Raw genomic sequence first — 11,691 nt, 5'->3', positions numbered from 1 at the left:
CTGCTGCTTTTCAAAGCGTTTTCAAAGCTCTTCTTAATACACATTCATTCACTACTACTTACATCTAACTCCTTCAGTCTACTTTCAGCAGCAGAAACCATTTAACTATTACATTATGCAGCTATCTCAGGGCATTGAGGCTATATATTGTGTTGCTTATACCTTTTTTAACCCTTTTCTTTTAAATATTAAGCTTCTTCACTATTTTTCCTACTCTTCCAGGTTAACATTTCACTTTCAAGTTTTCAACAAAGTCATTGCAATGCATTTGAGCTGGAACAATTTTGATTCAAATCATTTCACTTTTCTGCATTTCTCCACTAAGTTCAGCAACACACTTACTTGGTTTTTCAGTTAACTCTAGACCTTCCTGAACTATCTGTAACCCTATAATATTTTGTGTATACACAACATTAATGCACAACATTATTAATAACCAGTTTTTTTTTCTTTGTACGACTCTATATATATATATATCCCTTAGGTCAGGGGTGGGGAACCTCCGGCCTCCGGGCCGTATACGGCCCGCGAGACCATTTGGTACGGCCCTCGAGGTAATTTATAAACACACGCAAAAAAGAAAAAAATTCAAGAAATCTAGAACGCAAAATAATTAAACAAGCTTGTTTTTCCTGGCCACGTTCAGGGTCCTTGAACACAACACGAGCCTAACGTGTCATCACGTGGTATATGTCTCGTCTGACTGGAGTGTAGTTCTAACGGAGAGCACCAGAACGCGGCTCCGGGCCGGGACTTCACAAATTGCAATACCCATAAGAAGCCGTACACATTCCGCAGTTTTTGCGTGGCTGTGTCTTTAGATGTAAGCCCAGTGGCGATCTGTTCATCTGTCATACTGATCATACAGTCAATAACTTTGTTGTTATTAGCATCTGGTTAGCTAGCTATGCTAACGAATATAAGAAGCTTTTTCTCCAACCAGTGAGGTAAAGGCACATCTTTATATGATCATTATAGTTATAGAAAAATAAGAGAATAAAGTAAACAGGTATACAATACTAATATGACAGTAAAAAAAAGTTGTTATTCATAAACAAGAATACAGTTTAAAAGGGAAGTGATTTGTAAAATATCCATAAAGAAAAAAATCTGCTTACAGTTCTGTTTCATATGGGTGTTGAGAGATGTATCCATAGATCTCTTCATGTTGCTCTCAAAGTGCACTGGATTGATGCTTTTAACTTCAACATTAAAAAAAAGTCTTCCTGGTGCCATGCCCCCATACTACTACCCCCCCCCCCCCCACTTAAATCATGTCCACATGGATATGAAACTAAATACATTTGCACACATCTTGTGTCCATATCTTTCTGTGCATGAATGCGCGGGTCATTGTCCAATATCTGGATTAAGACGTTGCTTTTTCTTTGCACAGCATGAAAGAAAGGCGCAATGAATGGGCTTTGATTTGAGTTTTTTAAGCAGACGTTGAGTTCAATCCTTTGTACGACCCTCGAAGGATGTTGTACAAATTGAAATGGCCCTTGAGAGGAAAAAGGTTCCCCACCCCTGCCTTAGGTCACTGGTTTGTTTTCAAGTCCAACCTAGCCGGTCTCACCACGGCTCTCCCAGACCTGGTTCTAGGGGTAGGTGGTAGATCTTGAACACCGGACTCCGGAGGTTCTGCGACACGCTGCTCTGGCACACCTCCTGAATGCTGCTCCGCTGCATCTCTGCCGCTCTGCTCTGACGAGGAGTACATGGGGATGAGATGATGGCGATTTCGCCGGACTGTCCCATGAGGTCCCTCAAGAATGTAGGAGCGCGGCGTGTTGTGACTGCCAATAACCGTTCCACTCGCTTTCTGATCCGTGACCCAGACCTCTTTTCCCGGTGAAAGTCTCTCAAGACTTCTCACTCGATGACGCAGGTTGTACCGCTGTGCATCCTTTATTCTCCTCTCTCTTTCTCGCAGAACTACAGCCTCGGCGTCGGGAAGAGCAGGATCCAGCAGCGCTGGTAATGTTGGCACCGTCGTGCGAAGCCTCCTCCCCATGAGAAGTTGTGCAGGGCTATACCCGTTCTGTAGTGGGGTGATTCTGTAAGCCAGCAGAGCCAGATATGGGTCTGCTGCTTTCTTAAGGAGACTCTTCACAGTCTTTACAGCCCGTTCTGCCTCACCGTTGCTCTGGGGATATTTAGGGCTGCTGGTGACGTGTTTAAATCCATACGACTCTGCAAACTCTTCAAATGCCCTTCCCGAGAACTGCGGCCCATTGTCTGACACTAGCGTCTCAGGTATACCATGTCGTGCGAAGATGGATTTGAGATGGTGGATTACATCTGTTGATTTTGTGGGTGTCAGCAAAGCCATTTCCACATACCTTGATGCATAATCCACTACCAGCAGATATGACTTGCTTCCCAGCATAAACAAGTCGGGACCCAGTTTCTGCCATGGTCGGCCTGGGTATTGTGTTGGCATCAGCGGCTCTTTGGGGTTTTGTCTCTCCTTGCTGCATGTTCTGCAGTTGAGAACCAACTCATTTAGCTGCTGACTTAGCCCTGGCCACCATACAGACGGTCGGGCACGCTCCCTACACTTCACCACTCCTTGGTGACCTTCATGTAGTCTGGCGAGCACATCGTTTCTCATTGTTGCGGGGATGACGAGTCTGTCCCCCTTTAACAGTAGTCCGTCTTTTACAGTTATGAACGCTTGTTCCGCCCAGTATAACTTTATGGCTGGTTCACTGTTGCTGTGTGCTGGCCATTTCTCTTCACACAGCTGCATCACTCTTCCGCACACACTGTCCTTTGCCAACTGCTCTTTTAGCTCTTCCAGGTAAGCCGTGCTTGCTGGCAAACTGTCGATAATCACGTCCACATAGATATTCGTGCTCTCGAGGAACTCTTTTTCATCTGGTGTGCAGTCTCTTTTCACAGGTGCACGTGACAGTGTATCGGCCGTCCACAGGCTTTTCCCTGGCACATGTGTGATTGAGTAGGAATAACGCATCAGGCGCATCCGGAAACGTTGAATCCTAGGGGGAAGCGCATCCAATGCCTGAGACCCCAGGAGCCTCAGAAGAGGTTTATGATCTGTTTCCAGCTCAAAGTGTCTGCCGATGAGAAAGTTGCGCAACCTTTCACACGCCCAGGTTAAGCCTAAAGCTTCCTTTTCTACCTGTGCGTATCTCTGCTCCGTCTGTGTGAGAGAACGTGACATATAGGCTACGGGTCTCCAATCATCTTCCCATTTCTGCAGAAGCACACTCCCCAAGCCGTATGATGATGCGTCTGCTGAGACTTTGGTTTCTCTGTTTGTGTCATACATGGCTAGCAATGGTGGAGATATCAGAGAGTCCTTCAGATCTTGGAAGGCTCTGGCCTGATCGATGCCCCACAGCCAGCAGTTCTTTTTGGAGAGCAGGTCTCGAAGTGGCTTGTCTCGCTCCGCTAGCTGCGGTATGAACTTCCCCGGCTGGTTGACCATGCCTAGAAAGCTCCTCAGCTCACTCACATTTTTCGGCTCTTCCATTTTCCTTACAGCCTCTGTCTTGCTTGGGTCTGGGCTAATGCCGCTAGCAGTGATCACATGGCCCAAGTATGTCACCTCCTGTTTGGATATGTCGCACTTTTCCACATTCAAGGTGATTCCTGCCTTTTGGATCTTCTCCAGCACAGCATACAGACGACCGTCGTGCTCCTCCTGTGTTTGGCCCCACACCAGTACATCGTCCATGTGACAGACAACCCCCTCTAGTCCCTCAGTTACCTCAGTTGTCATCCTGTTTTGGAAATGCTCAGGGGCTGAGGCTATGCCGAAAGGTAGCCGATTTAAGTGGTATCGGCCAAAGGGTGTGATGAACGTTGTGTACTTGGCTGAGCCTTTTGTTAAAGGCAAAAAAAAACATGTTTGCATCCAACTTGCTGAATATTTTGGCTCCAGCCAGCTTTCCCAGTGTTTCTTCCACTGAAGGTAGAATGTACTTTTCTTGACACAAAGACTCGTTCAGTTTTGTTAGATCCACACATATACGAACAGCCCCTGTCTTTTTAGGCGCCACCACCATGCCAGCGCACCAATCTGTAGGCTCCTCTACTCTGCTGATCACCCCCAGGTCTTCCATGCAGGACAGTTCCTCTTTGACTTTGTGCATCAGTGGCAGTGGAATCCTTCTAGGCGTCTTCAGAGAAAACGGTTGGGCCCCTGGTTTCAGCTTAATGGCATATGGCTGCCGCACCTCTCCAAGACCGCTGCATACTGTTGGGTAATTAGTCTTTAGCGTGTCCATAGTGACGCTGTCTAGTCGTGCCACTAGCTTCAGCGCTACACTGGCAGGCCTCCCGAGCAATGTTGTTTGTAAGCGTCGAATGACATACACGTCCTCCCTAAGTTCTCTCTCTCCTTTCTTCAGCCGCATACTAGCAAAGCCCACTACGTCTAAAGGATTTTTCCCTGAACCCCAAAGTGGCTTCCTAGGCTTTTTAAGTGCTGGTGGATCTGTGTGCTGATAGACCTCTTTAAACACGGAGTGAGGAATGACTGTAACATCAGCCCCAGTGTCAATTTTGAACTGCACACTTTTGTTGTTAATGTCAATGTCTGCCATCCACGGATCATTGTCGGCCTCAATGCTGCCTAAGAACAAGCTTTCCTCTTCTTCATTAATCTCATGCACTCTTTTAGCTGTTTTACACACAGGCATATAATGTCCCATTTTCCCACATGCATGGCATTTTACATCCTTGGCTGGACACTCAATCTTTGTATGTGAAGGAGAACAACCACAGTTATTACACTTTGCATCACTGCCCTGGCTGTATTGTGGCTTGGCTTGGTAGCTATTAGCAGATTGACCTTTGTTTTTCGCATATTTGCTGCTGCTCTTAAACACTCTGTCCACTGATTTAGCGTCACTTGCCTCAGTTCTATTGTCACCTCGCAGAGAAGATTGTTGCCGTTTCACCTCTTCACTCTGCAGAGCCATGGTAATGGCTTTTCCCAAGAGGTAAGGTCTGAGTCCAGTTGCATCCGTTCAGACAGCCGCTTATCCATCAATCCGAAAACAAGCCTGTCTCAAATGAGATCATCATGTAGCACGCCGTAGCTACAATGCTCCGCTAGTGCGTATAGAGCTGTGACGAACGAGTCCACTGGTTCACCTTCTCCCTGGCTGCGCATATTAAACTTTGCTCGCTCATATATGACATTTTTCTTGACAACGAAGAAGCCTTGTAAGCTCTCCCTGACACCTTGGTAAGTGTCTCTCTGAGCCGCTGTGAGAGTCAATCCACGTAAAATATCATCTGCTTCATCTCCCATGCAGTATATTAATGTGTTGACTTGATTCTCTTCTGAGCTACTGTTCAGATTACTTGCCAGGCGAAATCTCTCGAACCGCCGTATCCATTTGGCCCATTCCTGCGGTCTTGAAAAGTCGAAAGGCTCCGGTGGCTTGATGCTAAACGTAGCACTCGGTCCTGCCACGGGTCGCGCTGCATCTCCGTTAGCATTTTCGTCTGCCATGTCTCTTTTCTTCCTTTTCACAAACAATACTTTTTTTTTTTCGGTCTCACTCCACGTAATGTCGACAGGACTTCTGACACCATGTCGTGTTATTCAATAATACAAGTGAGTTTAACTGTCACAATTACGTGTCCTTTTATTGGTAGGTCACATGCTCGTACAACCCTAGCTCACATACTGGTACCATCCTTTGTCCCCTGCCTATGACGTCACTGAACCGTGTCCGTAGGGCTTCACTACTGTTGGCTAACAAACACACACAGCACAATAACACCACAGCTAAAAGCTACTAAATGCCATTCAGCTAGTAACATATTCAGCTTGTTCTGCATTTTCAGCTAAATTCAGCCACAAATGTACACAGTTTACTAGACCCTCCAGAAAAACGCGATTCTGTGATCGCAGAATTTACCGCATAATCAGCAAAATGGCGCAGATTTTTAAAAGGCCGCATATTTATCAACAGGCCGCATAATTCCCGCATTTTTCCACACAAAGTTGAGAAAAACATTTTTTTAACTCGTCTTGACGTGACGTCATCAGCTCGCGCATCACAGAATGTAAACAACACTGTATAGAGTGAACGTGTGGAGCTCACACGATAGAGATAACACCAAGATGAAAAAATCGAATCCATCTCATTTACCGACGAACATTTCTACTAAAGACCGGGCAAAAATTGGGGGGAAACTATTCTGCACCCCGTGCAACTGTGTGTTGGAGCATAAGAGAAAATCGACGGTGGCGACCCACTTTGATTCATTCAAACATTCGAAAATGCTTTCTGCTGCTGTGGGGGGGGGGGGTGTGTGTGTGTGTGAGATTAAAATAGCCCAATTGCTTTTACAATAAATAAACATTGAATGTGTTTAATTGAATAGTAAAGGGGTTTAACGTTAGTGGCAGGTTGTGTGTGAGAGAGAATAAATAGGACAGCCCAATATTTAAAAAAATTGTTATTATTTTCCCCCGCATATTTAGCATATTTTGCAACTTTCCGCATATTTCGCAACTTCCCGCAATTTCACCGCATAAAATCACATAAAAACCCTGCATGTTTAATCGCATAATCAAGGATTTTAGCCCGCATAATCAAGGAATTTAGCCCGCGTTTTTCTGGAGGGTCTAGTTTACAGCATTCGCACACATTTTCTGCAGGAAATGCATTTTCTAGTTATCTAAGGTGTTATATTTTTTTGTTGCCAGTAGTTATTAGAAACCCAAGCTGCCAACATAATGTCAACCGTCTCAAGTTAATCTTGTTCGTGTGCGTGACTCATTTTATTTCCTCGACACCTTTCTGTTTTGTCTCGCCTTTACCTGCTGCCTGCTGACATTGTTCAGATGCAACCGGGAAAATTGGTATTGCACAACAGGGGTTTTTTAGTCTTTGTTGTTTTGTGTGTCTACCAGGGGCCGTATTGGTTGTGAAGTCTGAAGTCTGCAATTCTCAAGAGAGACCGGATGTATCTTGGCGGTCATGGTTAATTGCGAACTCTGATTAAATATGTTTGATGTACATCACTTGTTCAAAAGGGATCATTTTTGCCCCATAGCTTTAAAGATGAACTGTCAATTTGTGGCTTTTTACCGTTTATCTTCATTTAATTGGTTTCCAAACATATCCCAAGGCTTATCTTTACAAACAGCAGTTTATGGTGTAGTGAGTATCAGTGTGTCATTCCAGTAATTCAAAACTCTGCAGCACGCCTCAGATAAGTGTGCCTAACTGGAAATGTATTCTTTACAAGGATAAAGTAAGCTAGTCAGATAGATTGATCTTAGTAGTGCTACTACTTTAGTCAAATATTTTTACTGAATTGCAAGTTTGAGGTACTTGTACTATAAACCTTATACGTCTACTCCACTACTATCCAAATATTTGTTGTAATATTTCAGCTTTAGTTGCTAGTTACTTAAGAAATTAAGATTTTGGCATAGTTTATAAAATATGATATTTTGTTATTCATCTGAGACAAAAGTTTATAAAGCCAAATGGTAAACCGCTTTTTGAATTGGCATCTACGGGTATAAATATCTGAATAATGTTTATAGTAATTTTTTGAATAAGGTGTTTTAAAAATTATATATATTTCTGATATTTCTGTATTGTTTACTTTAGCGTTTAATAACTGCATTTTGCTAATTATATTTTCTTACTTTTACTTAAGTAACATGTTAGTGAGAACTTATACTAGTAATTGAGTATTTTTACAGCATGGTATTAGTAATTTTATTTAAGTAAGGTCAGAATACTTCTTCTACCACTGTTTAGAAATATACAACATAGTACTTCCTGTTGAGCATATAGTGATGTTAGCGGCCTTTAACACAGGGGAAGTAAAACAGGTGCTGAAAGAGACTGAGGGTAGAAAGCTCTGGAATTGTATTTGTGTGCTGTTGACTGATCTTGTATGTTTGTCACCTGGCATCATAATAGTTGTCTGGAAGAGTAATGGGCATTTTGTTCCTATCGTCCTTCTAACTTTCCCACCTGGTACCTTTTCTTTGTGTCTGCTTAGCTTGTGTAATGGCTTTGGCATTTTGCTAATTTTTTCGGTTGCCTGCAGGCTCTGAATTTGAGACAGAAACTACGCGTTTAAGAACAAGGTCCAGGTTAATTATTACTAAAAATAATACACCAACAACAAGGAAATACTCAAGCCTAGTTATCTATTTGCTGAATTACGCACAATATATAAACCAATCTGAAATGCATATATCTACTATAAGACCTCACTACATTGTGTTTATCCACATAATCGACACAGTGGTGAAGTGGGCAAGTTAAAGTCAAGATATGTCATCCTTTTTTAGTAAAATTTTATATTTTAAACATACAGTAAAGCTTATTCCTCACTGAACTTAATTAATCTGTCTGTGAAAAAAGGAAATGAACATAGAGAGAAAACCAACATTTGGCCTTGTGTTCCTCAATCTGGCTTTAAGTTTAGCAAGAAATTACCAAACTAAACTCACGCAGTTGCTAACCTTACACTCGGGTCAAATACAATGAACTGGCTGCTGTTTATTTTGAGTCATAAAAAGAAAGGCTTTAATATGTCTTAATGCTTTCATAAGCTTATGAGATGTCGTGCATATAACAAACAGCTGATCATAATAAGGTGCATTTTGTTTATAGTTAAACTGAAACTTTTCTCGACTGTACACACTGATGCTGATATTTGATAACATGGATTGTTTTTGGACAGGATGTCTTCAAAATGAGAAAGCTGCATTTATCTTATATGTCAAGAACAGCTACTATTTCATATTTCTTTGTTTTGTGCTAATTGCATCTATGTTAATAAGCCCTCAGTCTTGCGCATGGTTGAACACATAAGCTTCTGCAGTTATGTTCTTGCTTTTCATATGCAATAGGTTTTTTCTGCAAGTGGAAATTCCTTTTAACGTAATCGGTCTGGTTAAAAAGACACCTATCATTTACTGCTCCGGTACAAAATACAATGCATCCTTATTATGTTCTTAGTAAAGGTGAGGTTTGTATTATTTAACTTTGTTATTGTTATCATAAATGACTCATGACTCGTTGCCTTTTCCTGAGCGGCTCTGCTTCCTGGATTAGGGGAATTACACTGAATTAACCAAGAAAACTGTGGGGCATTGTTGAAGCTGCAACTCACTAAATTATGAACTACACATAACCTGGCCTTTTGTCAATTTGAGTTACGATATTCTTTCCATGACAGATCAGAATCTTTGCTTGATTATAAAAGCTGGATTTCCCAACAGCACCCTTTGGTCTTGAACACACCCCCAGGTTGACTAATAGCGTTTCAGCCATTGCTGTACATTTCTGCTTTTTTACTTCCTCCAAAGAGGGAACTGTTAATGATTAGAGCAACTCTGTGGCGCATGTTGCAAACACAATGATGTTCTGAGAGAAAAGGGACCCTTTACTTTGGTAAAAAAGCATTAAAATGTAATTCTCATTGAAATGTATGAAATTAAAGGGTTTTAAATATTATTTCTCCTGCATGGTAAGACTATTTTTATTGTTTATTTCACATTGCCTTAACGTTATAAAGTAAGGGGGGGGGGGGGGGGGGAATGACGCTCATTCATGATGTGCAAAGATAAATCTATCAATTGATCAACATTTTATAGAGTAATTAATTAAATGAACATTAATATTTGCCTGGAAAGACTTGCCAATAAATACATTTTGATTCACATTATATTATTGTGACACAGAATGTAAACGGACAAATAAAAAGGAGGCATTAGTAATCGATAAACAGTTTTATTTCAAATCATTTTCTGGCAGGGGGCCGACTTTTGCCAACGCGGAAGCTGGGAGCTCCAGATAAACATAGAGGAACTAAACATTACTAAAACATTTTTTTAATAATCTTTCCGGGTTTGTACGTCCCATTGTTATGAAATGTCCCATTGTTATGAAATGTCCCATTGTTATTAAATTAGGGAATTTTTTATTCAATTTGCCACATACGTTTATTTAAGGATCAAACAATATTTTTGTTATAAGGTATCTGTCCATTTTTATTCTAATTATGACAACTCAAATGTCGGATAAAATAACATGTTGGGTTGAAATTGAAAACTGAAATTTGAGTTTTTTGTATGGACCTACAACTTCAGTCATGCTGTAGCAACTGACGGCCATACAAAGTGAAATATTTCTTTAAATAAAATTAGGTTTTTAGAATAGAAACATTTTAAAGATTTTTAAATGTGTTTTGGACTAAAATAGTTCCCGATATAACACCCTGCAAATCACATTAATCAGTGACAGTGAGTAAGTCATTGTTCAGCAATGTCTCTTCACGGGTCGACGGCTTTCTCCAGCATTTGTTTTTTGTTTTTAAAGTTTTGAGTGACAACTATGAAAGGGCTTTTGTACCTATAGCAATCTTGTGGCTTCTCACACAACCCAACACATACAGTTGAAAGGTGAACATTACCCAACGTCTCACACAAACAAAATATTTACCTCCGATCCTCTGTGTGAATATTTTGAATGGAAAATTACTTACTGCAACTACTAAAAAATTGATTGCAATTAGTTATCTTTCTGTCGATTCATCCCTTCCTCTTTTTAAAGGCTCCGAGACATCAAGTCAGTTTATGTGTGGTAACACTGAGGGCCATCAGCCACAAAATGGCAACATCAGTAAACAAGCAATATAAAGAAAACTGTCAAAGTGCTGCTAATATGTTTACTGTTGGCTATCAAAAATATGTTAAAAAAAAGTGTTTTTTCCAACATTTGGGATACAAAATATTTCTCCTGAAATAAAAAAAAAGACTGGATCCAAATAAAAAAATAAAAAAATGTATCCACAGAATGTCAAAAAGTAGACTTTTTTTTTCAATGGTATAAAAATGCTTTAAAAACAAAAAATGATGAAAATAATGTGTTTAACAGCTTACTTACTTATCTTCCCACTTAAAATACTGTAAATGGTAGTATAATATAATGCAATTACTTATTAAACATTACAGTTTTCACATACAGTAAGTTCCTCGGGCTTCTTCTATTCAACTTGTATACATGCTGCCACTTACTCAAATAATTAAAAATAACAACATTTCATATCATAATTACGCGGATGACACCCAAATCTACATATCAGTTTCTATAGATGAATACTGTCGTACTGATTTATTGATCACATGTCTAAAACAAATACATGACTGGATGTGCCGTAATTTCTTACAGCTCAATACGAAAAAAAACGAAGTAATTGTTTTTGGAACCAAAGAAGAGAGAGTTAAAGTCACTGCAGACCTGGAATCACTATCACTCAAACCCAAAAGTCAATCAAGAAACCTAGGTATCATTTTAGACTGACCTCAATTTTAACAGCCACATCAAAGCAATCAACAAATCAGCCTAGTACCATCTAAAAAATATCTCGCGTATTAAAGACCTTATGTCCATGCAGGACCTTGAAAAAATGGTCCATGCATTTGTTTTTAGCAAGCTTGACTACTGCAACAGCATCTTCACAGGCATCACACAAGAATCACTCCGTCAACTCCAACTAAATAAAAATGCTGCTGCCAGAGTGTTAAACCGGACAAAGAAAAAAAGATCACATTACTCCAGTGCTGAGATAGCTGCATTGGCTTCCAGTGAGTGATAGAATTGATTTTAAGATTTTATTGCACACATATAAAGCACTAAACGGGCTAGAACCCAAATATATCAA

Source organism: Notothenia rossii, assembly GCF_949606895.1.
Source record: "Notothenia rossii genome assembly, chromosome: 11".
NCBI lineage: Eukaryota > Metazoa > Chordata > Actinopteri > Perciformes > Nototheniidae > Notothenia > Notothenia rossii.
This window is presented reverse-complemented; position numbering follows the sequence as displayed.